At 38.0% G+C, this 27,192-nt stretch overlaps 2 long non-coding RNA genes across 2 annotated transcripts in view; one reads left to right on the top strand and one right to left on the bottom strand.

Annotated features, from left to right (window-relative positions):
- LOC140846121 (uncharacterized) overlaps positions 1–27,192 on the bottom strand; it is a 126,929-nt gene that overhangs the window by 26,329 nt on the left and 73,408 nt on the right. The window contains exon 3 of the long non-coding RNA XR_012125022.1: positions 23,981–24,064. This is a non-coding gene — a long non-coding RNA (uncharacterized lncRNA). The remainder of the gene's footprint in view (positions 1–23,980; positions 24,065–27,192) is intronic.
- On the top strand, positions 17,201–21,743 carry LOC118969991 (uncharacterized). Its single transcript, XR_005057799.2, has 3 exons — positions 17,201–17,326; positions 19,038–19,128; positions 20,991–21,743. It is a non-coding gene; the product is annotated as an uncharacterized lncRNA (long non-coding RNA).

Genomic DNA, 27,192 nt, shown 5'->3' with positions numbered 1-27,192 from the left:
GACAAAAGGGGCTCGTCTCTTCCAATTTTTATAAAAGGAACATTTTGAAATGAGATAAAGTATGAAGTATTTTGCTTTATTCTTCTCAGATCCATTCTTTATTGTTATCAGCCCAGGCAATTTCGAGTGTGTCAGGATATGAACCAATTTGGCAAAAGACAGTTAAGTGCTTTTTCAGTTTAAATATTTAAATAAATGAATTGAAATCAGGAAGAAGGCATACTTTCCAAGTGGATAAGATCATTTGTAAAAACAGAATTGTTGAGCCACTCAGAGTTATGGCCTAATCTGTACAGCTTAAGCATTTTCAAATTTATGGCATTTTTTGAGCCAAATCACTTTGTTTCCATATGAAACTTGTATATATAATTAAAAAGTTATTAGTGTAGAAATGGTGGTTTGCATCCATGACCTCATATGCAGGAATGGAATGGTTTGCTCCCCTCCAACTGATTCCATTTACCCTAGAATAGAAGTAAAACTCTTGCTAGCCCTCTGAGGTCCAAAATTTCTAAGATTTAACTTAGCTTCAAGTCTACACATGCGTCAAGATTTTAGCCAATAAGAAAGGAATTTATAATGACGTGTCGTGATTTTTGAAGGCCATTCTTCCTGACACTTAACTTCTTTTCCTGGTCTCTTTGATACAATATAGTTATATGTGAATCAGCAAATTTAGATATCTTAGGAGTTGGGATATTAAGTTCAAAAATAAATATAAGGTTCGAAGAAAAGACTTTGTCCCACAAAATTATAGCTATTAGTAATCCTTAGCTATACTCAGCTCCACCTATTGTAGCCATCTTCAATCTCACTTCTGCCTAAGGTGCTTTAATATGATCTTTGTTGTACATGCTGCTGCAAAGATGAAGCCCTCTGGTGATAGCAATCATCAGGATAAAAGCCACAGAGCCCACTTAGGGCCAGAGTGGGCTCCCCTGTCCCTGAACCTGTGTGAGAAGAAGTGTGGTTCCAAGTGCACTACTAACTTTTTCCTTTCTTTAAATTCCACCCTCATTTCCTTTCTGGAACTTCTTCACTAGAAAAACACCAATGTCTTTGCAGGTATTATTTTTAGATAAACTGTTTTTAATCCTAGTTATTAAAGAATTTCCCTCCCAGTGAGGATTTGCTGGATTTGAGTAGTCACAGTGAGTCCATTTAAATGGAGCTTTTTTTTAATTCCAAAGATCACTGTTCTTCAAAAAAAATATTAAAATTACTTGCTACAGACTGCATGCTATCAAATAAAAGCTAACCAATAATATGGCCCCCTTTGTTTCAAAGGCAGGCTTTGCAATTCTAGAAAAAAAAAATCTTAGTAAGAAATGAAACATTGCCAAACCAAAAAGCATGAGAATAATTATTGTCATTTTCCCATTTATCTTCCCTTCTAAAAGACTCTCTGAAGCAACAGACAGCTCTGATTCACTTTTATGTCTATTACCACATAACTGTGGGGAAGGCCCAAACTCCAGCCACAGTCTGCTCTTTTCCTTATGTAAGCTGTTTTACTGCCATCATAATCACTGATGGTGACCCTCTCTCCCATCTGTTGATTTTTTTCCTTTGCTGAAACAATGCTTAGGTTTCAAAAATACTGATCTCAAAATCATTAACCTAGAGAGAACCTGGCCTTCATCCACTCCATTTATGGGATGTTAAAGCAGCCTCAAGGGTTTGCTAAAATAAACTAATGGGCTGGAGAAGAGAGGAACACACCATCTGGCCAAGCCAGTGAGGCTGAGAATACAGAGTCTAGGTAATTACTTTAGGTGAATCTATTACAACACAAGGAAATGATAGAAAGTTTGGATAATTTGTTTTTTCTTTACCTTGTGAATCTTCCTACAGTCGTAAATAATGGAATAATCAGCTGGAAGATAGAGGAGTCCAGGGCTAATGTGAAGATATGATACTTGAGTGATGGGACCAGTGATAACACAGTGATTTATGGTTCCTATAGACCTCTACTATACAGCGAACTCAGAAATTTTCTTGTTTTATGGAACAGGCTTGTGGAAAGGACTATGTATAAATGCACTGTCATTCACTGAGTTATTCAGTACACTGAGGAATGAATCCAGGAATGTGAAAAGAAACCTGTGCTGAAATCTATGTATGGCCCATTAGCTTATACTTGGATGGCTTACTTTCTCTGATTTCTTCAAGAAAGAACCTAAATGAGTCTTAGGTTTTAACAATTAGAAATACCTCTTGAGGCACAACAGATCATCAATGGCCGCTTTTATTTCCATCTTTCAGAATTAGGACAAATATTCACATACGGTCTCCCAGCTACTTATCAGCCCATGCTGACAGGGCTCTGCCTCTGTTATACTACGTCCACAACTGCTTCCTTTGGGCCAAAACAAATTCACACATTTTCACATTGTAGTATTTAACTTCTCATGATCATCCAGTGTAACTGTGCCCTTCTCATAATATCATCTTATCATTGCTTCCAGGGCACCACCCTCACTGCTCCTCTCTGCCAGCTTCCTCAGATCTTTCTCCTCTTTCTATTTCCCCTCAGTATCTATTTTCACAGGACTCAAGTTTATGAGGCCCCTCCACACTCTCACTAGGTAATCTGCTTTCCTGCTCACATTAGAAGCCGTCGCTATGCAAAATTGAAGGCATTAGGTAGAAGCCCAGTAATTCTGAATTTAAAAGGGAAATATCTGTATGAACATGTGATGTATCTCCTAGCTGTAACCACAGTGATCGAGCCAATGAGTACCCAGATTGTGTTCCCTAAACACCATTTTCAACTACTGGGGCTCCTAAGAGAAATGGTTAATTCCAAGTATAATGTAGGAAATGAGCCCAAATTACCCAGAAACCAAACTGAAGAGGCTTTCTACAACATTAAACAAAATAATGGATATAGGTAATGATCATCACAGGCTGCTAACACCAGAAAAAAGCAAGACAGCCAGACATGTGTACTTCTTAGTGGAAATACCACCACATGTGAAAAATTTTGGACCAAAAAAAAAAAAAAATCAAATCCAACTCTGCTAAAAATCTGTAGCTTTAACTACTCATGTACAGGGAATAATGAGGAAAGAAAATAATGGGGGAAAGGATACCATGGGGATGCAGTTAGAAAAATATAGATTGTAAAAATCTCTATAAGGCCATAAATTTAGTTTTAACAAATAAACTGCAAGAGGGAAGAAAAGAGGGAGAGGAAAGGGAAGGAAACATAAGAGAATAATCCACTAATTGTAAGCGTGAGCCTTACTCAGATCTTGATTCAAAAACAATCTGTAATAATTTACGGAAACAATCTGTAATAATTTAAGGAAACTGGAACACTGACTGAATATATGATAATGTTAAGAAATTGCCATTATTTTAGTTGTAATAATGATACTGTGATTATATCTTTACAAAGAGTCCTCAACTTTTAGGAATCCATACTGAACAATTAATGACAGACATTCTGTGTGATCAAGGATGTGCTTCAACATAATCCAGCAGTGTGCTCATAGGGGTGGCAGGGACGAGGGGAGCAGGGAGAGGATGGATGCAGTTGAAACAAGATTGGCCAAGAGATGACTGCTGGGTACATGGGTGTTCACTGCAGTAGTCTCTACTTCTGTGTACATTTTAATCCATAATAAAAAAGTTTTTAAAAATCCATATGGTGATGGAGTCTGAATCTCTTTCAGTCCTGCTTCTCCTCTGTGCACAGAAGTCATATATCACAATACTTTGACATCTAAGTATAATTAGCTTATAGGAAACTCAAACTTGGTGTATACCAAATACAACTCAAATTCCACATGTTCCACCAAAATAACAAGAAAAGCAATGACACCTGTTTTCTACTAGTCTTTCCCATCTCAGGAAATTTTGCAGCATACACCCAATCACTCAACTTAGAAACCTGGGTGTAAGCCTTGATGCTTCCCTCTTTCAATCCTCTTCATCCAGTCCATTCCCATGACTTAGCTCTATTACCAGCTGCTATTAAAATGAACCCAAACCAATCTTTTCTGCCCCCGTTCACAATACAGGCTACCCTTTATGTCTCACATAGACAAATGCTACAGCCCATTAATGTATATTTCTTATTCTATAAGAAATACAATCCTTTTCCACAGGCAGACATAATGATGTTCTTAAAATATGACTGGATCATGCCTAAAATATTTTAATAGCATTCCATTACATTTAAATAAAATCTAAAGTTGCCTTATCTTCCAAGGTCATACTTTCCTTTCAATGTCATTGTATACCTCACTCCCGGCAGCTCAGTGAAGTCTAGCCATGTGGAAATGAGCACTCCAACTTTTCTGATGTCTGGAGCTTTTAGCAAGTACTGTTTCCAGAGGAATGCTATTCCTATGTCTTATCCACCCTGGGTGTTTTAATTTGCAAGACTAAGATCTCTTATTCTTCACCCTTCACTTGCCATTAGAGCACATTTTCCACTTTCTTCATTGTACTTATCTCAATTTATAATTCTGCATTTATTTGCTTTTATTTTTAATTACCTGTCTTCCTCACCAGATTATGAGTTCCATAAGAGAAATCAATGTCAATTTAGTATATCAGTGCTAAGGGTTGCCTAACATATAGTAAGCGCTCAGTAAATATTTTTTTAAAATTGAAGATAGATGAGTCCTATTACAAATTGAACTTGATGCTTATGTTCCAAGTTTCAGAAAGTAGACCAGTTAGAAATGTTAATATTTAAGTATTAATGTCCAGTTTAATGTGGTGAGCATTTTAAAGAAAGGTCTAATTGGTGCATGAAATTATCACCATAAGAAGCATGGTTCTGAGAATATGAGTTTAATAGAAAGCAGTATATGTATTAATAGAATTATTATCTTAAGGATGCTTACGGCACTTCCTTCTATGGTATACAGATGCAGGCAGGGAAGAGCCTCTCAGAGGCGTATGAAGTTCCCCAAACAGGGCATGTGAAGTAGAGATGCACATTATCAAGAATCAGTGAGCAAAGGAGGAGGATTTAAGGAGAGTCTTGGGGCTGCTCTACCTCAGACATTTGCATTGTGGGAGGATGGAAAAACAAGAGAAAAAATAGGTGATCTATAGAGTTTATGTTCCAAATGAAATGCTTATATTTATAGCATATTTAATAAGAAAGGAGAATACATTTTTCTTTCTCTTTTTTAAGCCATAACGTTTTGTTTTAGGCCAGTGATTTTTAACCTTGGACACACACTGGAGTTATGTAGGCAGTTTAACAATTCTTAATGCACACAGACTATATTCTAAACCAATCAGATCAGGTTCTCTGGAAGTAGGATTCAAGAGTCAGAATTTTTAAAAACTACCCAGCTGATTCAATTTCAGGATCTTCTTAGATACATCAGGGCATAGGCAGATGATTATAAAATGCATACAGACACATACACAGACATTTCAATGCACAATTATATACTGGGAATACATTCAAATAGCCAGATTATATAGCTAATTATATTAGCTGATTCTTTGGTTGTAACACAACAAAAGTGTGCAAGATTTCTGAGGGTTGATTCTAATCTCCTTCAACATGCCTCTCTAAGTAAATGGGAGAAAAGTAGATCAAGCTGTACTGAAAGGCTGTAAACATGCATGGGAATTTATGTTCCTAAATTTAAACAGCCAGGCACATAGGTGCATAAATCCGGCATATCTCTCCCTGTTTTGAAGCTTCTTTATCTCTTCCCTTCCCTGCAACCTCTAGAGTTCTTGAACCCAGCCCCATTGCTGATGGGAGGCATGGGGAGGGGGGATAAGAGAGGGAGGCTGGGCTTTGGATTCACCGTGAGGCCAGGAAAGGAAGGAAAACCACCTGTGGTTTCACCTCAGTGCAGTGTCATTTCAGGACGATAAGAAAGAACCCCAAATCCTGACAAGATTCATTTCCTTCAGCCTCTCTATGTGTCTTTGGTCTTATTTGTCTCAGGTCTGAAGAGTGAGTGGGAAGGGTATAAATCTTAGGCCACTACACTTAGAGATGTGTAATTCTATATTTAATTTATGCCCTTTTCACTAGTTTGTGAAAGGAAAGATCATATCTGTTTGGTTCACTTCCCTTGGTCTCTCACCCTTAGACTGTGAGAGAGATCAGTCGATAGCAGGTCCTAAAGAAATAATTACTGAATGAGTGCATTGCCAAGTATTTGAGAATGGATGGATTTAGCTTTTTAAAAAGGATGTGCCAATTTGGAGACTGCCAGTAAACTATGTAATAACTCAAACAAAATATATGCTGTTGGATCTGTGGACTGACATGTAAACTGTATTTTCCAACTTTATATATGCCATCATTTTTTTGATGCTCTTTTTATACGAATCTAACTTTTATAATTTCATCACATATTTAAAATATTTGGTTCATTTTTGTTCCTAGTAAAATGAACATCACTCAGTTTCTTTAATTATTTTTCACCTATTTTTTTAAAAAAGAAAGTTTTCTGATTCATTTGTGTGATCATTTTTTGCTGTCTTGTTTTATCCAAATTTGCATTACATGCTTCTTTGGTCTTCCAGCGACACATTTTACTTTGAAATAGTGTCATGTGGTTAAATTAGATTAAGAAACCAAGGTTAAATGCATTATGACACATTAATTGAGCGAATACACAATGGTCATTAATTTTGTTAATTTATAGCTATGTAATGACACAGAAAGATGTTCATTACCTACTGTTAAATAACAAAAGCAAATGAAGAGGATATAGACTATGATACTATTTCTATAAATATATCCTTATAGGAAAATAAATGACTATGAAAATACACACCAAAATTCTAAAAGTAAGTTAATTTAAGAGTTCATTATTTTATCATTCTTACCTATAAGGAGTCTATCTTTTTAATAATATGGAGAAAATAAAACTATTAGTTTTAAATGTATTACAGGTTTTGTAGCTCATTCCACCCTACTATAAGAAATAGAATCCCATAGTGAGTCATTTGAAATAAACAGTAACATACCTATAAAAGCAGTTAAAGTGTTAGATAAAAAGAAGTTCTGAAAATGATCATGTTGAAAATGAAGCCTGTTCTGAAATCTATTGAACAACACTGGATTATATGTCCACTGAAAACCCAGACAAAAACACCAAAAGAAAAAAAAAGGATTGCATTTACCAAGATATGAGCAGATTTTCCTGCATAAATATTTCTGGATGCAAGTAATTAGGTGGTTTCTCTTAGATTAAGTAGATGGAAGAACCCTTGGCTTCTAAGAAAGATATAAAACTAATACAATTAGAAAGCTACCAAATCACTAGCTACTGTTGGAAATGTTTACACATACATACACAAAGTTGATTAACACCCCACCAATTCTATAGGAGAGGTGGGTAGACTGACAAGGAAACCAGGCTTGCTGCCAGCATTTCCTGGACAGGAAAGATACTCCTTGAAATATTCATGAGACACTTTTTATCCAACCATTTGGAAGAAATTATAATAAACATTTTAGAACACATATTTTTTCAAAGGGAACCTTTATGCCACAGAATGAGGATTTGCAACCTGCAACATATATTCCAAAGACAGCACCCACTCTGATTCTCTTAGTCTGGCTGCTGCTGCCATGCTTCCCCATGTAAGCAGACCACAGCCACCTACCCTTCTGCCATCTAGTACAATCACTGAGTTGAAGTAATGCCTCCTACCAGAGCTCCTGGGAATCATGAATCAGTATCCTGTCGACATTCCTGTGCTTGATCCACAAGGAAGAACCAAATCCCTGACACATCTCCCTGAAAAACTGGCCACCTCCTAGCAATGGCACTTTTTTTTTAATAGCACTTGACTCAATGATAAGTTTACATCAATGTGTGTAATTAGGGATGTAATGCTATTTCTCCATCTAGACTGTAAATTCCAGGAGGATAAGCTGTGCCCACTTTTGCTCACTGTTACATCCCAGCATCTTGAATGGTGCTTTACCTACAGTAGTCACTCTTTATGTGTTTATTGAAAAAGTGAATCAGTTAATCTTTCTGAATGAAAAAGGGGTACAATGAAGCTCCTCAAAGAATGGTGCCAGAGTTTATGATTTTGTAACATTTATGATTTTGTTACTGTCATGAAAGATGGAATGTACAGAGAAACTGTCATGTTTTGATATAACAATCTGAGTAGAGAATCATTGCCTCATACAAGGTAAATTATTGTGAAAAAAATCTGATAAGATTATGAGAGGGGTCTAGTAAAAGGCATTAAGGCTTCAAAGTGGGCAAGGATGAGGAAAAACATCTATGGGGAAAATCCTAAATTTTACAAATGAGATAAAGGGCTACAAGTTATCAATTAAACCTAGCAAAGAAACTATTTATTAAGGGCTATTTCATAAAGACATCAGAACAATCTGACATGGTCACTAATTAAGTCAAAGGATGCTGAACTAATTGATAAATTTTACTTGATTAAAATTAAAAGCTTCTGTTTAAAAAAAGACACCCTTAACAAAGTGAAAAGCCAATATACAAACTTAAAAAATATTATTTGCAATACATGTAACTGACAAAGGACTCACACCCAGAACACATGAGTAACTCTTACTAATCAGTAAGCAAAAGGAAAAAAATTAAATTAAAAAGTGGACAAGAGACGCAAACAGGTAGTTAACAAGACACACAAAAGGATTTCCTCATGGTCAACGTGTGGAATGTATCTATTAGAATGGGGGAAAGTTTAAAAGACTGACAATGCCAAGTGTTGACATGGATGTGGAACAACTGGGACTCTGTAGATGCTTTTGGAATCCTGAACTTAGCCATATCCTATGATTCTACTCCAAGGTAGACATCCAACAAAAAGGAGTACCATATACAATGAAAAACAAGTACAATAATCTTCATAGTAGCATTATTTGTACTAGCCTCAAACTTAAAACAACCCAAATGTCCAGCAACAGAATGGATATACAAATTGTGGTATAGTCATACCATGGAACGTTCTGCAGCAATTAAAAAAGGAGTTTATATGCTGCAAGAAAAAAGTCAGGACAAACAAGTTGGGAAAACAATTTTACTAAATCTCCCATTCCAAAGAAATTTCTCATACCCATTTGATCACAGGTCCTTAATAACAACTATTTGTATTCTTCAGAGTTATTATATTCTCAGTGCCTTAGGAATAAATGCACCAGAATATTCAAAACTCCTACAAAGTCAGGCAGGTTAGGAGCATGGAGACTTCAGTGCAAACTAGCAGCCAGTAGACAGTTCAAATCAGTTAGCCGAGCAAGGTCAAATGCCACAACTCAAACTATGATGGGACACAGTGCAGCGTACCAGGAATGCGTGCAAGCAGCTCAGGTAGCAGAGAGCTACAAACATGAAGCAAGAACTTCATTTGGAAAGTTTTCTGGATCTTCAGGCAAGGCTAAAGGCTATGGCTAATTGATAAAAGAACAAGGACTTCACAGTCCAGACCATTTTTACGAACAATAAACTTAAACCCTCAAACAGTGCCCCATCTCTGTGCCTAGTTTGTCTTTAGATTCTGTTTTTGTGATCAGTTTTACCTCCCAATTTGTCTGGTGCTGGGTCTACATAGTTAATTGCTCGCTTTTCATAAGAGAAGACAAAGACACTGAATCAGACCTCAAATGCAATCTGAGCAAACACGATGGGCAATTTTGTGGTTCCATAACTTGACTAGGGTCCTGGGTCCTGGTAGTGGCTAGTCCCTGCTCCTTCCTGGCAGAACAGGTCTTCACCAGCATCTTCCTCTAGGGTTTTAGATACTGAGGAACAAAAATCCTAATATTACCTCTTCAACTGCCTTATCTTGCTTAAGGAAAATTTTATTTAATTAATACTGTATGCAAAAATACTTACGGCCTGATTTTGTAAACTAGCAAAAAAGCTTATCCAATTTCTTACTTAAAAGTGTATATTAAAAATCCAAATCTATTCGATAACAACATGTAATATTTAGTGTGAATGTAATTTTGTATTTCTTCAAGAGAAATAATCATAGGTATTCATTAGGGAATTTTTGTATAAAATACTTCAATAAAATTATGAGCCATGAATCCATAAAGGGTTCTCATGGGACACTGGGAAGTCTTATAATTCTTAGGGCACAGGATTCAAAGTCAGTTCCACCAATCACTAGCTCCATGTATTTAGACAAGTTCCATCAACGCTCTGCCTCTATTTCCTCATTCGTAAAATGATGGTAGTAATAAAACCAATTCACAGGTTTATATTGAGGATTAATTAGTAAAAGTAGAATGCTTCCAAAAGTGCCCATCATCTAGTGATCACTTAATTAGTGCAAACTATTACTAGTTAGAGTACAGCCTTAAAAGTATTTAAGAATTTTACTAGAGAACAAACGTGAACCATGAACCATTTGTGTTACTGTCAGAGACAAAAATAATTGACTGAACCCAAGGCTTGATTCAGTCTAGGAACTCATGTGTTATTAAGGTTCCAGACTGGAGGCTTTACATAGTTGGAGTTGTCTGTGTTTCTTGTTAAAGGAGAACTTGGTATTGTTGACCTATCTTAGTTACAAAGGACACCCTACAGGGAAGACACAGTTTGGAGACTTCAGAAGTAGATTAAGTTATCATAGCTCACATCCCTACAGAGAGATGAATTCCCCTTTTAGGCCTCTTAGAAGATGAAGTGACGTGTGCAGAAGCACCTTGCAGAGTTTCTGATAGGCAGTAGGTGCAGAATAGAATGGGGCATCTCTGATTTTTCCATTCAGTTATGTTTCCTAAAGAAGAAACACTGATATTTCTTAAACAAATGCATTAGGAGCCTGGCGAGCTATCTCACAGCTTTTTTCAAAGTATGTTCTGCGGAACACTCCACTATCCCCTCAGACTCCACTTTTATTCTGGCCACAGAGATTTCAGTTTACTTAGCCTGGGAGAAATTGTATCTTTATGTGTAGGATAGAGTTTACAATGCTTAGGAGCGTATTAAATGAAGTGTGGAAGGAAGCCATATAAATTTTGTGTAAGTGATCTGGTTGTCTGTTGGCTTCCAGCTTCATTCCCTACCCTTCCTTGTTCTACATTTCTGGGAACTGCATTTACAAGGTTTCTTTTTTCCAAATGGAGAAACATGTGGAAACTGCAGGGTAGAAGAGGGGAAACTCCAGGATGTTCCCCTTTCCTTCAGCAGTGTCTCCCGGAAGGGCTCTCTCTCTATGCTGACTCCAGGCCTACTGGCGAACACTTCCCTCTATGGTTTGGGCGCCCAATGACAGCCCCAGAATGGGTCCAGCTCCTGCTGAATGGCTGTGGCTCTGACGTACCACTTGTGCTGGTGGTGCTGACTGTGGTCACTCAGCTCTGGGATGCTCCAAAGCCACTGTGTGCCTCTTCAGCTCTTCTACAACCTGGGTTTACAAACCCCTATATAAAGTCCCTATCTTTTGTTTTCCTGTTAGATTCCTGCTAATGCCATGAATATTTCCCAGTGTGTACAACTATGCAACAGTTTTGTATTGTAAAAGCTGTTTCTACCCGTACTAGACAAAGCAAATTTGGATAGGTCAGATATTTTGAAAATAATATGTGCATTGCCATTTATATATGTTCCCTCACTATTTCTCTTGATGAAATCAAGCAGTTGCTCAATAGATTCCACCCCACTTTGTCCTATGTAGTCAGGGCCTTCATCTCATTTTAAATAATGACTTTTCCCAAAGGAAGTGTCTCCTTTCAGGATATCATAATAAGCTAATGGACTGAGTGATCAATGTTGTGTGCAGTGGAACATTAGAAATGTGCCATAAAATATGGAAAACAATTTAGCCGCTCTCTAATGCAGGCAATTCTTGTAAAAACTATATATGAAAAACATGTACCCACCATTTTTTCATGCCTTATGACAAGATTAGATGCAATAAAAACCTTGTCTTAGCAAATCAGCACGTTAGAGTATGCTGTCAGCAATAACTTTGCAAAGACATGTCCATTACCAAAGAGGGGCATTATCCTAAATTTACTCTCATTGAAGATTGATGTCTGCTATAAGCCACCATCTGTCTCTAGATTCTGTGGTATTACAATGCTGTCACTCCACACGTGGGGAGCAGTTTGTGGCTTCTTGTTTTCTTTCCATTTTTTTATCTTTTCAGATTTGAAGGTGGACAGGCAATCATTGGAACAAAGCAACAGAGTGTGGCTGACCATGTGAATGCAGTGTAAGGATCAAGTCCAAATAAGGATCAAGTCCAAACAAATGCTTTTTTTTCTCATAGGTAAGATGCAGAAGATATCCAATGAATTGTTTGAATGTGATTGCCTCACAGTGACTTATTCTAGTGCGTTATCAACTATTTTATAACAAGAAAGCATATTTCAGCACATCTGGACAGCTTCACAAATTTCCCAAACGAAATGGCTTACCAACATTTTTACCAAGCAAATAAGGATTTTCTTGATTTGAATTTTCTTTAAGGGAAAAGGAATAGATCTCCGTCCCAGTGCTGCTTATCTACCGAATATAAGTCTTCAATTTTTTTGATTACTCTCTCTGGACACGAATATATGTTTCAGTCTTTAGTTCCAATAAGTATTTATATATAATATACAAATGATACTCATCTATATGCTATTATATTAATATATTGTATACATTGTAAAAATGCACACACAATATAAATATAAAATGATGGGATAAAAATAAGTGTACATAGAACTTCAGTTATTTTGACCTGCATTCCATCAATCATTTCAACCAGACTGCAGAGGTGAGCTCACAGCAGCCAGGCCATGCTGAGAATTCAGTTCCGATGCAGAGAGGCCACTTCACTCTTGTCCATTAGAGGTAGGCTTGCCAGATTAAATTCTGAACACCCAGTTAAATATTGATGGGATATACTTATACTAAAAAACGATTCGTTATTTTGTCTGAAATACAAACAACTGTGCACCAGAGTTCATTACTCATGAAATCTCCCTGCTAACTCTAGCTGTGATCCACTCATCGGGGACTCCTCCCGACACTTTCCCTACTTCATCCTGCCTACTTGGCTCCCCAACTTCCTCACCAAGTTTGTAGCTGTCTTTTAGCCTAGGACTGACAGGTACAAAGCCACCTGTTTGCTATGATTTCTCTGTATGTCTTTGAATTGGTTATGTGCATGTACATGTGGTGCTGAGTAGCTTATTCGTCATTCATTTACTCCATGCCCAGCAGGGTTTAGGCACGGAGCCCAGTACCTGTGGTATTAAGAAGCGTAAGACATGATTCCATTTCCCTCAGAGTAAAAGCCAACATCCTTAAAATGATCTGTGTGGCCCTACATGTCTGGCTGTATGGGAGCTGCGGAAACGCACCTCTCAGCTCTCAGGATATAACATCCTTCCCCTGTGTGTCCGTGGCCCACACCCTCACTGCTCTCCAACTTACTCTCTTTGTGTGTGGGGGGGGAGGGGCTTCAGGTGGCCTCCTTTCTAAAACCACACCCCTTCCTGTGCTTATGACGCCTCTTGACTACTTCATTTTGCTCCCTAGCATTTACCATGAACAAACTCTGCGGTTCACTTGTTCATGTTACTGTCTTTCTATCCTATGGGAATAGGTTCTGTGAGGCAGGATTGTGTTTTGTTCATGGCTGTAGAACAATGCGTGGAAAAATTCACTTAGAACACGGCTTGGAACAGAGTAAATGCCCAATAAATACTTGCTGAGTAAATGCATCTGTGCCCTCAGGAGTTAAAGGTCTTACGGGGGAGACGTAATCAGGGGGATAGACTTCGGTCTCTCAGGGATGGGAGGGCAGAAGTAGAAGGAACAGCAGTGCCTGTGTTGAATGGTAATAGCTGCGCTGGGCTCAGGAAGCCTATGCAGGCAGCGCTGGCTGCCCAGCGAGCACACAGACAGGGAAGGGAGCCAAAGGCAGAGAAAGCAGCATGAAGAGTGAGAGAAGTCTGGAAGGAGGGGCACAGACAAAAGGGGAGAGCTTTTCTAAGGAGAAAAGAAAACACTGCCTACCAAGTAAACCAATGGAGAAGCAGTCTAGGTCCCATGGCTTCTGAAGGTATTACTAGGTAATAACAATAATGGTGCACAGTAGTATTTATTTGGTGACTACTATGTTCCAGGTGTATTGCTTTGTATCTATTTATTTTATTTTATTTCTCCCCAAATCATGAAAAGTAGATAATTCCAAATTCACAGGTGAGGAAATTAAGACTTGGGTAACCTCAATAGACAACTTTCAAATTTGTGTTAAGGGACAGAAAGATAGAGGATTCAGATCTTGAGAACTTCTGGAGTATTTTCCTTTTCACTAAGCCTTTGCCCTGGATTCCTGCAGCACCTATGTAAACAGTACTGAGCGCACTGTGTATCCTCTTTCTTATGTGTCCCCTGGTCACCCAAGGACGGAGTCCTGAGTTCAGCACCATAAGAAGCAGGTTGGTCTGCTTCACCACAGGTCACCAAAACGGCACCACAGCAAAGCATGCTTCTGGACCCCAACTTACGGGCTGACCTCTAAAAATAAATTGACCCTCCACCATTTGTATTCAGCCAATGTGGCAACTTAGCTCTAGGTTCTGACTATGGATGTCAGTCCAGTGTTTCTAGACTTTCAAAAATCATTGGCACAAAGGAGCTTTTCTAGACATTCTTTTCCTAATCCTTCTGTCTCCCACCCCAAACTCCCCTTTGAAACTTGCATGCAATAGACACGTTCTATATCTGATTAGGAAGGCCATGAAACATAGTAATATCTAACATCTAAGATACTTTTCAATCCCCAGGAACCACTGCTCACCCTCTGTGGTGATACACTCTTGTTGAGAGGGCATGCTCTAGGGAACTACAGCTTCTTACAGCTGATTTTTCAGACCTGAAGACATCTTAGGAATACAAAATTGTCTTAGCAACGAATTATAGGTATAGTGAACTAGACTGAAGTCAGAAGCCCTGAGCCCTTGTCCTGGCTTTGCCTCTTACAGGCTGTATCATCTCGGGGAATCTAAATTTTCTGGTCTTCACTCACCTTAATTCTAAAATAAGGGGCTATGCTGAATTAACTCCAAAATCTCTCCTAGTTGAGAATCTTCAAGAGCTTCTATAATAAATCCTACTTGTTGGCTACTTTTGTCATTTGATTGTGGAAGGTACATAGTTTATGGAGTTAAGACATATATTAACGGTTTCATTCGCTGGTGGGAAATGCATGGCGAGCTTCGTTTTTGTATGCTCTTCCTTTGCGTGATGGGACAGCCAGAGTGTGTTTCCACATACGTCCTGGCGAATACTGCAAACTTCCATTTCCTTGAGTGCCTCTGCGAACTCACCGATGGAGGCCTGAATGATTTGGCAACATTGGAGTGACAGACTTCCCTCATGGCTCTGGATCACAGGCACAAGTATTTGTGGGATCTTAGCTGTGTCACTACGTGAATTAAAATAGAGCAATGAATTGGCACTGCTTTCCATAGCGTTAAGTTAGACTTGACCTTCGAATCACATTTAACAGAGTGTGATTAGAGGACACAAATCACAAAGGTTTAAGTAGTGTTCTCTTCCATCAAGGGAAACTGATTTAATTCAATTTAATTTCATATGGTGCTAGGAATTCAGGCAACTCTAGAGAATCCAAGGGTGTTACACAAAATCTATAAAAATATGAAAATGTTAGAGTTTGGAGTATTTCACAAAATTTATTGTTCATATATACAAATGAATTTTATTTGTACATACTATAAAACATACTCCTATATTTACAGATATCACTCATCATAGGACCTGAAAATTGCAAGAATTAAGGGATCAGAGAATGGATCATTTTGAATGCATGAGGAGACTTCTTTATTCAAGAGAGAACTCTGTTAGAAATTCTTTTAAAATGGAAAATTACTTCATATTATGGATAATTTTCTTTACCCCATTTATTTGCTTTAAAATGTGTGTGTGCTGTGGCATTGGTTTTTGGAAAGTGGGGCTAACTCTCAAATTTCTCTAACTCCTCTGCTTTCTTCCTCAGTCCCTGCTTTATCAGGAAGGGGTGTAGCTTTGAATAATATCCCTTGGAATCAGCTTAGATATTTTAGATTATTAGAGTCACATATCCACAAAACAAAGAAACCTTTATTTTATACTCTCATGGTAACAGCCTCTGTCTCTTTGCTACATCTTAATGAAGGGCACCATTTCAGCAAGAGTGAGAAGAGGAAGGAAATAAGCGTGCCAAGGGCCTCCGATGTGTCATTCTGCCACATGTGTATGGAGTGATGCTCATGATAAGTGTGTAGTGGTGGAGATTTTTTTTTTCCATTTCAGTACCTTATTAACATGTTTTGCTCATCACAAAAAAAACTAAAACTTCTTTTAATAATGTATTACTCCACTCCCACTTTGCACAGTTCAATTTGGGAAGAAGGGCTATGTGTTATTTATATGTGACTTAAGACAAACATCTTCCCAGAAGATTATTCCTAAATGCAAAGAGATTAGACTAGATTTATGCATTTACCCATTAGATAGTACCAACTTTTTTATTTTAGTTTTATATGCTAGTTCCTATCAAATCTTAACTATTGCCTACTTTCAGAAATCTGTGAACTAGTAAGTTTATTTCAAATTCATAAAAATAACTTTTCAGCCTATAAAAATTAGTGTAAAACATAGGTCAATATACAAATCTAGTAAAACAGTTGGAGAGAAAAAGATGGCACAAGACTTTGTGTTTGGGAAGTAGCATGGCTAAAAGGAGGCTTTATTTATTTTATTTTATGTGGTATAAGGTAGACCTGAGCAAATTCATAAAGAGTGTGGTGCCATAGAGAGAAGGCAATTAGGTATTTAAGTGAGAAAATAAGTTAATAGTTGGATCAAGTTTTTTTACTAACTGGAATGGAGATGAGATCGAGGGTCAAGGAGGAGGGTTGGCCTTGGAAGGAGAACCCAGAAGGAGAAGAGACTAGGCGGTAGAGAGATTTTGATGTGGAAAGGAAGTCTAATTCTCAGAAAAAGTCTTCCTAATACTGGGCTGATGGCTGAGTTCAAAGGCTTATTTATATTCTGCATAATTCCCTGAGTGCATAATAAGGACAGTCTACTGGAGGAAGCTGCAGGACTCAGATTTCAGTGCATCCCAAGGAAGCTCTTGTAGCAATCTGATCTGCCCATAAATAGAATGTGTGATATCAGGAGGTGCTGGGTGCCAATCCCTGCCGCATGCCAGGGAAACCTACTTGGCAGATGGTTGGAGAGAAGACACAAACATGAAACAAGGAAGGGACATGTCAGGCTCTGCATGAGTAAAAACTCGGAAAGCCCAGTTACTGGGCACCCAGGTTTCTTGTGATGACTTCCTTTACATGTTTGGAAAGAGGGGCCAGAAGGTGAGTAGAACAGTGTATTTGAATTTCAGGAATGCCAAAGTGAGTGACTAACAATACTAACAATTGGAAGGGAAAACAAAAGAACCAGAAAGAAAATGAGGACATGGAAGAATGGGGTGGGAGGGTAAAAGACCAGATGTCTCAAGGATGACAAGATAATGAAAATTACCTCTCCAAAAGCATCTTTCTCTTGCATGTTGCAAGCACTACTCCCAACCGGTTATTGCTTAACCTGCCTGACCAGGTGCTGTCCATGAACCTTTGTGGTAAATTTATCCAAACTAGCCTAGAATAACTATGGTCATAAATCAAGTCAGTTAAATTTTGTTTTAGGAATAAGGCTTTAGGGACAATGATAATGATATATCATTATGATATTGTAAGTAGTGTCAATTAGTTAAAAAATATACTTTGCCTCCTCTAAAAAAATGTTGCCACATTTCTTGATAAATTCTTTAATTGCAGTTTCTTAGACTTTTCAAGTCAAGTGAAAATCTCATACACAAAAAAAACCTACCCTAAAGTCACTGCTAATATAAGTTGGCAGTTACATAATGCTTAAATTGTAAATACACTTTGAATCACTTCTAAATTCAAACTCCTTCCCAACTGCAATGCTACTTATTTTTCCCTTTGATTTAAGGCAAGCTTGTTAAATTGAAATTAGCAGAATTGGATAAAAATGAATTTATTTTGATTAATTATTCTATCATTGATGCACTATTAAAAGTATTTCAGAGTTCACCTGAAGACAAAAAACTCTGGAACAATAAAATGTGGTCAGGAGGATGTTGCAAGAACATTTCACCAAAAGAAAAAGTACATTAAGGAATTTTATCAGGAGACTGCCCTCCTCAAAAGAGGTGCCTGCTAAGATGATATGTGGAAACAAAACTTAAGCAAAGACAGACTTCAGTCCCTTACATCATTAATAAGTATTCAGGCAGATACTCCCCCTAAGTATGGTAGACCTAAGCTTATCTGGAGATAAAATTTGATTTTGTGCAGAACACAATCTAATTTAGCAATAAAATGCTATGGCCCATAAGACCAAAAGTTGTAGGTAAAATCACGCACCCTATAATTATGACCCTTGCATCCACAGACCTGTAGATATCAGTTTGTCACTTTTAAAACAAATGCTTTAGCAGTTGAATAGATAAGAGGAAACCTGATTTCTGAACTAGAAATGCACTAGTGTATCAGCATATCATCAAACTATGATTTATATAAAAGCAGAGTGGGGAGAGGCTGTGCTGCTAATACATCTTGAAAAGCTACAGAAATAAATATTCATTTGAATCACAAGGTGCCGGGATTTTATCAAGACTACCAAATCATGGCTTTTCCCTCTAAAATATACATGCCTGCATTAGAAGATGAATATTTTGTAAGAAAAATAAGCGATTGTTTCAGGGGCATGCAGTTGTCACCCTTGTTGAGTTCTTTTGTTCCTTCTTTCCTACTCTGCTGAAAATCCATTATTAATTTCGTGAAAATAAGAGATTGTTACTATCTGATCAATTCAATAACAGGAAACGTTTTGTCTCCTTAGAGGTGATGGGGGATTTGGATGGGAGATGAAGAAATATAAAGGAAAAGGAAGGTGGATCTAGGTGGCTTTTGTTCTGATCATTATTTACCAGATATCACCAAGTGTCCACCTTACTAAATATTGTTTGTATCCAATCACTACCATTGTTATTTAAAGGAAAGTACTTCCTGCAGTAAGAATTGACTTGGATTATTTGTCTAAGGGAAGCACATCTCATGTCTTCAACTACATTATAAACCCTTCAGAGGTGAGCATCTAATCAGCCATTTCTCCCTATGGTCTAATATAGTCTTGTTCATAAAAAGAAAATTGCTAAAAACACTTGCAAACTAGACTGGAGAGCCTGCCGAGCCAAAGTCTTCCTTCCAATCACTATTTGTTTAGTTTGTCATATTATCTTTTTTTTTTTCATTTAACATAAATTTTCTTTTTATTTTTAAAAGAATGCTAGCTTGTTCTAGAATTCTGACAGTTGGTGAAAAGGTCTTTGCATGTTTTTTAAGAACTTACTTTAACAGAATCTATGAAAAGAATTCTTGTGCATTTTAAAACAGTATCATAGCAGAGATGGATATTGCTTATCCTTTTTCCTTCCACAGCTTTCAACCATTTCTATATTTAGTTTTGGGAGTTGCTTCTAAAATTCTAAATAATATGCCTATATTTTCCTCTCTTAAGTTATCAGTTTAAATACTATCTGCAGACTTTCTGTTATTATACATTAAGATTTAGCTCACAAACACCTTCCCTTCCCCACAAAATAATTATGGCATTGTTTCCTTCTAGTGGTAATCTTTGAAATTAAGATATTTTCTTATATTTCCACTACTTATTTTCTACACAGCATCTCTTGACTCTCTACTTTATAAATAAGGATATTTACATACTATAATGTGTTTCTCTCCATGTCTGCTTTGACCTACCTCCCAAATTTTGTCAGCTGCAGTTTTGCTGTCCCTTGTCAGGGTTGATTTGATAATATTTACATTGCATTCAACTAATGTAATTTAGTCTTTTGTATATTGTCTATGGATTTAGTCTAAAAATAAAAACCAAGAAACAGTACCTTTTTCTAATGACTATGAGAATAGAATTCAATGCAGAGCCAAGCAGTGCGCCATGATTATGTGTACTTAGGTTCCATTCAAATATCAAATCTCCAGAGCTCAGCGCAATACTCAGTGGACCGTCCTTTCCAACACTGCACCAGTGACCCAAATTGTGCCAATTTGACTTTAACACTATACGTTTTGTATAGTTTTTTTTTTTTGGTATCATTAAATACAATTACATGAGCAATACTGCAGTTACTAGATTCCCCCCATTATCAAGTCCCCACCACATACCCCATTACAGTCACTGTCCATCAGTGTAGTAAGATGCTATAGAATCACTACTTGTTTTCTCTGTGTTGTACAACCCTCCCCGTACCCACCCCCCTGCTACATCATATGTGCTAATCGTAATGCCCCTTTTCCCCCTTCTCCCTCGCTTCCCATCCACCACCCCTAGTCCCTTTCCCTTTGGCAACTGTTAGTCCATTCTTGGGTTCTGTGATTCTGCTGCTGTTTTGTTCCTTCAGTTTTCCTTTGTTCTTATACTCCACATATGAGTGAAATCATTTGCTACTTGTCTTTCTCTGCCTGGCTTATTTCACTGAGCATACTACCCTCTAGCTCCATCCATGTTGTTGCAAATGGTAGGATTTGTTTTCTTCTTATGGCTAAATAATATTCCATTGTGTATATGTACCACATCTTCTTTATCCATTCATCTACTGATGGACACTTAGGTTGCTTCCATTTCTTGGCTATTGTAAATAGTACTGCGATAAACACAGGGGTGCATCTGTCTTTTTGAGACTGGGAAACTGCTTTCTTAGGGTAAATTCCTAGGAGTGGAATTCCTGGGTCAGATGGCATTTCAATTTTTAGTTTTTTGAGGAATGTCATATTATCTTTTGTTTTATATTAGTGAAAGTAAAAACAATTGGTCAGCCTTTTATTTTGAATAATTCAGATGAATTCTTTAGTTTCTCAGAAGGTATGCTTCCCCTAACTCAGGGACCAAACTTTTAAATGCTTAACATCTTTCTACTCTGCTCCCCAGGTACTGGGTATGACCATTGCAATTGAAAAACACCATTCGGATCATTATCTTCAACAGAGGAGCACATTCACCACTGCTGAGAATGCTTTCCAGCCTCTCTTTATGCTGCATTTTTGAGGCCAGCTCCTTGCAAGTCTATTAGGAAATGGGGCTTTAGAAATCTTGGTGTTTACCTTGCAGGTACAGGACCTGGCTGCTCTGTGCAGGGCACCCTCAGCACAGATACATCAGACTGACCATATTTAATAACAAGGAAGTGTTTCCTCTTCCGATCTAAGCGCAGAAGCCACAATTCTTTCTTTCTAATATGTGATATGCTTTTGCCCACATGCAGTCTTATTCTACTTCAGAATGAAGTATAATTTCTAATTTCTAATTTCTAATTTCTAATGAAGAATAATTTTCAAAATTTTCCCAGAATTTTTCCTTTATGAGAAGCAGGCTGGACTGCAGAGTCTGCTCCCTGGATGGGGTCAACCAGGTCATCCCCTGAATTCACTGTGAATGAGACACCCCTGAGAGCACTCCCACATGCTGCTTTCAAACCTAGAGATGACTTTCTTCCTAAATTATGTATAGAATTTCATTCTACAATTAACTTATTTTAAGATAATTCACAAATAAAATTGTAACTAATTACCTCTTTGACACAAGACTATTTTGGGGTGACAAAACCTTCTGAACCTGGAATTTGGTAAAGTCTGCAAAATTTTACTAAACTTTATCAAAGAGCATTGAACTATACAATTAAAATGGTGAATTTAATGGTATATAAACTATATCTCAGTACAGCTGTTTTTAAAAAGTAGTCTGGCATTATTTCTTACTTGAATTTGATATGAATGAGGTTTTTCCAAGCAGATTTTTTATGCTGGGCTAAAATTCACACAAGTGTCTGTTTTGAATATAGATGGATGTTCACAAAGTGCATCCTATGATTCAGTTTCCTTTCACATATTCTAGCTCATCCACTGTGGAGAATTCCACTAAACAGCCCCCCAAAACCAAATAAGCTCATAGTTTATCTGAAGCAACTCCAGTACCACAGAGAATAAAGTAAAGTTTTCAAATTAAACCAACAGCTATATTGAGTGGTGGTGGTGAGCAATCATGCCCTTTTAAAACTCATAACCCAACAAAAGAAAATGAGGGAAAAAGAAATTATAGTTTTAAAGGAAAGACTATGGGTCATGCTGCGTATTACAATGACTGACAGTCACCTACGTATGAGTGAACCATGTTTACCAGGGCAGCCTATGCTGAGTTGGTAGCACCCGGTGCAGCCCACAGAGAAATGGCTGGATAGCAGGTGGCCATCAGGGAAGTCTGCTGCAGGCAACATGTAATTAGTGCCAGGTAGGCCCCAACCTTGGGCTCAGAGCAGTACTCTGGGTATTTCAGAAAAAAATCCATGAAGACTAACGAGATAGTGTACCAAGGTAGATGTGGGTACAAGAATGCAAAATAGAAGCCATTCTAAGTGGATTAAACACCACTTAAATGCTGATTACAAAGAACAAAGGCAGAGTCCAGTTTCTTATCCCCAGGCAGAAGGTCAAAGTCAGCTAAACCAGAGGCTGACCTGAAGTGGATTTGCCTGAAGATTTACCTAGACTTCCTTAAATTTTCCCTGATTTGTTCCAGAACATTGGCTGGGGGTTCAGGTAGGGGCTAAGTGGCCCCAGCTGTAGGAAATAGAGAGCTATAACACTGGGAGTCCAGCACCTCATTACAGTGTCTGTAACTGGAATGTGCAACTGCTCACTCTTAGTGAAATATTTAGGCTGACTGGAACTTGCCTGCTTCGCTGCCCACCCCCTCTAGCATAAACTGTTGCTTAATTCTTCTCTTTCCTCCCTTCTTACACGTACTTTGTGTGACCTGAAGCACAGACTTCCTAAAACAGACTTGCCTACAGTAAAATTCCAATTGGAGGACTCCTGTCTGTAATATTCAGCTGAATATGCTCACCACCTTCAGATAATTAGAAGTGAACTTTATGACATGGTATTCATATTTATATCTAAAATCCACACTTTTAACATTTAGAAAGCTATAACATGGAGCAAGTAGTGTGTCAATTTATAGGCTAATTTTTTTAAATTGTCAATCTCTGTTCATTTTCTCTCCCACAAACTTAGGGGGTATGATGATAATGAACTTCAACCCCACATTACTTTTCAAACAACCCTGTTCATGCATGCAAACCTACAAAATCTCATGCTTTCAAACATTCATGTTTTTAACAAGATGAACTCAATAGTTTACCATCCAACCAAAATAAGAAAAATAAAATCACAGTAGAATGAAAATGCTACATGTATATAGGCTGTGAGTCCCTTAAACCAGACTGAAAATATGTAGGGTGAGTGTCCAAAAACAATTCTACAAGTCAATACAATAAATCAGGCCCAGATGTCATAAACACAATAAATCAATGGAAACTGCCAAACCACTTTTCTCAACCTACTGGATTCAATTAAAACCACCACTCAGTTCATAAGAGGCCTTCTAATAAAGCAGATAATATCACTCAGTCTCAGCCATCCACCCAAACCTAATGTAGGAGACACAGGATGTTAAATTTTGACCTACAGGCCTGCTAAAATGGCAGGGTTTAGTCCACATTTGCAGTAATGCACTGCCGTCCCTTCTAGGCCCTCTTCCCATAGAAGCGTTCAGTAAGAATGCCGTTAATCAGCCTTTGTCATTGTAACACAGTAAGTGCCAGATAAACGCTATAGGAATAATGACTTTCTGGACCTTGTTTTTGTGTTAAAAATACAGAATAATCATTGAAAAAAGACTAGCATATTTAATCAAATGTACAAAGCCAGGGTGTGACACAGTGCTCTGTGTTTTATATTCTTTAGTGAAACTTCCTGAGACATCCCAACCCCACTCAGTGTAAAGATCTGTTTCCAAACAACTTGTAACTGCCATTCAGGAGAAAGACAGAAAGAAGGAGGGGAAAAAAAAGAAACACTCACAAGCTATTATGAATTCATGAGGCTGACGAAGGGTACTGTTTTCCAGGCATCTTCTAGGACTGGAGGTTAGGAACCTCATTGGCCCTTAAATAAAAAAAGATTCTTTGAGTTTAGTGTAGAAAGATACAAAGATACCCACCCATGAGGTTGTTTTAACTTGAAGGCTCACATTATTAATCATAAACAATCTCTAAACTCAGTCAGCAGAAGCCTTCCTGGCACTTTCCTTGTGTATACTTGGCTCCACTTTATAAAGACAGAACAGACTATGTTTGGCATTTTTGCCTTGAGTTATTGACATGTTTTAAATTATGCTGTTTTATGTCCATTCTTAATAGAACAGAAATCTGCTACAAACGATCTTTATTAACAGACCGCCTCAGGTGCTGAGACTCTCGATTTAACAATGTCTCCAAACAGACAGGCAGGGAGCTTGTTAATAGGCTTTTCCAACCCTTTGGCTTCTGTGAGATGTAAGTGGATTATGGGGGTTTGTTTGTCAGGCTATCTTTTTACATCACTGTCTGAATAATTGCCACAAAGGCCTATTGCTCTGGCCTAATTAACAAAATGTACAAAATCCTGAGCATAGAACTTTTATTGATTAGCCATCTCCATGGGAAGCTTATGAACCCCCATGACTCCTGGCCCCAGCCAGATGCTCTTCGTGGTGTTACACAGGGGACTTCAGCCTGTTCTTATACCAAGGACTTGTCCTGGCACTTGTGGGCTACTCAGAAAGTGACACAAGAAACCCCGTTTGTTGGTTGTAGTTTAAAAATTAGTATCATCCAGATGAGACAAATTCTTATGCACATTTCACCATTTGTCTACTACAAAACAATACTATCTGTTATAGTTTAAGTATTTTTCAGAGAAACTGATTCTTGAGGAGGTGGTTTCAACATTAAAAAGATATAGTTAAGAAGGAAAACTAAGTTTTATCTGAATGAGGAAAAAAATGAGAATCAAATGAAGGAAAAATCAGAAAATGGAGAAAAGTAAATTTATTGTTCAACTACTTTTAATTGACTAATTTCTTCAACAAATACCTCAGGGCTTGTGTGCCAGAGGACAGTTTAAGACACTGGACCCAACTAGGAACCAGAAGACAGATGGTATCCCTCCTCTTGTGGAATGTTTAATAACACAGAGCACAGATTTTTTTAAAAGCACAGGTATTGATGACCAACAACCGTTTCTCCATTACATTCTATGTCACTTCTCTTAGGAAAAATAAGAAGCCGAAGGCATAATAAATTCTGTTTGCTGACTTAGGAAGTTAGATCAGCCATAGGAAATTAAGCCATGTACATCATTTTTTTGTAATATTCAGTAGGTACACATTAGAAAAGGTGCTAACAAACATTTGAGGGAGATGAGAAGACAGTCCCTGGTCTTAAGGAAGTTCAACTTAAAAATGGAAAGCGGGACAAATAAAAATTGATATCTACGCAGCACCTTGGCTGAGGGTTTCAGCCCCAGGCAAGCTCACTATGGACTCAGTAAGACCAAGAAATGACAATAGAACATTCTTGGGGTAAAACGGTTTATACCTGACTTTATTCTCCCGGGGGTAGGTTGAGCACTCCAACTATGTCTGCATGTCTGTGGTCCACTGTCTCTGCCTCCGCCCAGAGCACGGGGCAGAGCTCTCGATGCAGTGACTCAGTCAATAACAGCTCCTTGCCTCCACGTGTGGAAGCAGTGGCCTAGCAGCAGGCCAGTTACATCATCAAGTAGTTTAGGTTCAGAGGAGGATCCTGGCCATAGGCAACTTCCATTTTCCCCACAGATAGGAAAGAAAGTTTTGACTAAATTTACATCTTCATTTTTTAAATCACCCCAAACCAATATAACGACTGCATAGGCACTAAAAGATTAAATTCAAACCATTGAGGGAGCTGTAGTTGGGAACCTGGAGCAACATACATAGGATTGAATTAATTCAGAAAGCATAAAGGCCCTGGGAGTAGATTGTAATTTTTTCCTCCCCTCCCACCCCCAGTATGAAAGAGCCAGCAGCAATTTCTTTTTTCTATCAGAAAAGATATCTAGTCTAATTTTGGGCATTTCTGTTAAATGTTGGAGACAGTTTCACCCTGGAAAGTCCACACATACAGGTATAAGCATATACGCATGGGCATTCGTCAACATCAAATTGACTTTTCCAGAAATGATGTGAGTAGGTGTCCTGCATCCAGCTCTCTGCTCAATGCTAAATACTAGGATGAATGTCACAGTAGCTGTCTTCACCTATAAAAAACAAACATCAGAGTAGAGGAGGGCAAAAGGGTTGTGCAGGTGGAGGTCAATGGACAGAGCAGACTATTACAGCTTGAATGTCCCTCAGGTGAGGATAGATTATGCCAGGGAAAGCCAGCCTCTCCTGGACCAGCAGCTCCTTCCAGAAGCTACTGGGGAATTGAAATAAAAGCAGAGGCTTTCTTTTTTTTTTTTCCTTTGAATCAAGAGCAGAGTAGAATAATAGCAACGCCAATAACGAACAGAAACTATCATTTGTTGAAAGCCTGTTCTCCACTCACTTTTCACTTCGTTCATGGTTTACATTTATGAGCTTCATTAATCTTAACACTGCAAAGGAAGTATTACTATGATGTCTATTTTACATGTGAGGGCACAGACAGCAATCATTTGTTCAAGATCACAAAGCCAGTCAGAGGTAGAAGCAAAGCAGTATGTAAACCTAGAACCAGCGCTGAAGCCCATGCCCTCAGCCGCAGCACTAAACCTGACAGGGCCTTGATTGACACAGGCATTTGCGGTGGTTGTGTGAGTTGGAGAAGCAGCAATTCATCACTCTTTGACCAGCCAGTTATTTTCCCTGTTTTGTAAGAGGATCATGTTTAAGGTAAACTGGTTATCACCTGCCTAGACACCAGTGATTTACAATTATTTCTTTATTAAGAAACTATTCAGTGGGTGAGTGGTCTCTCTGAAAAAATGCCAACAAAGGGCCCTTGTCAGGTTTTTGGCAGAGGCGCATCGAAACACATAAAAACAAGTTTAAACACTATCATTTATGCATAATTCTTTCTTGGCATCATCTCTCATTTGCCACAATTTGCAGCCAGAAAACACTTATTTCTACTTTTCTTACTCTAGAAATAATCCAGCTTTAAGTGGATCTAATTCCTCCCCAGAAGAGAAACAGCCCTGTCAGGGCTTGATTGTGTGAGCCGTGTTTGAGA

Source organism: Manis javanica, chromosome 14 (genome assembly GCF_040802235.1).
Source record: "Manis javanica isolate MJ-LG chromosome 14, MJ_LKY, whole genome shotgun sequence".
NCBI classification, from domain to species: domain Eukaryota; kingdom Metazoa; phylum Chordata; class Mammalia; order Pholidota; family Manidae; genus Manis; species Manis javanica.
Note: the sequence above shows the minus strand (reverse complement) of the source record. Positions and strands in the feature narration are given on the sequence as shown.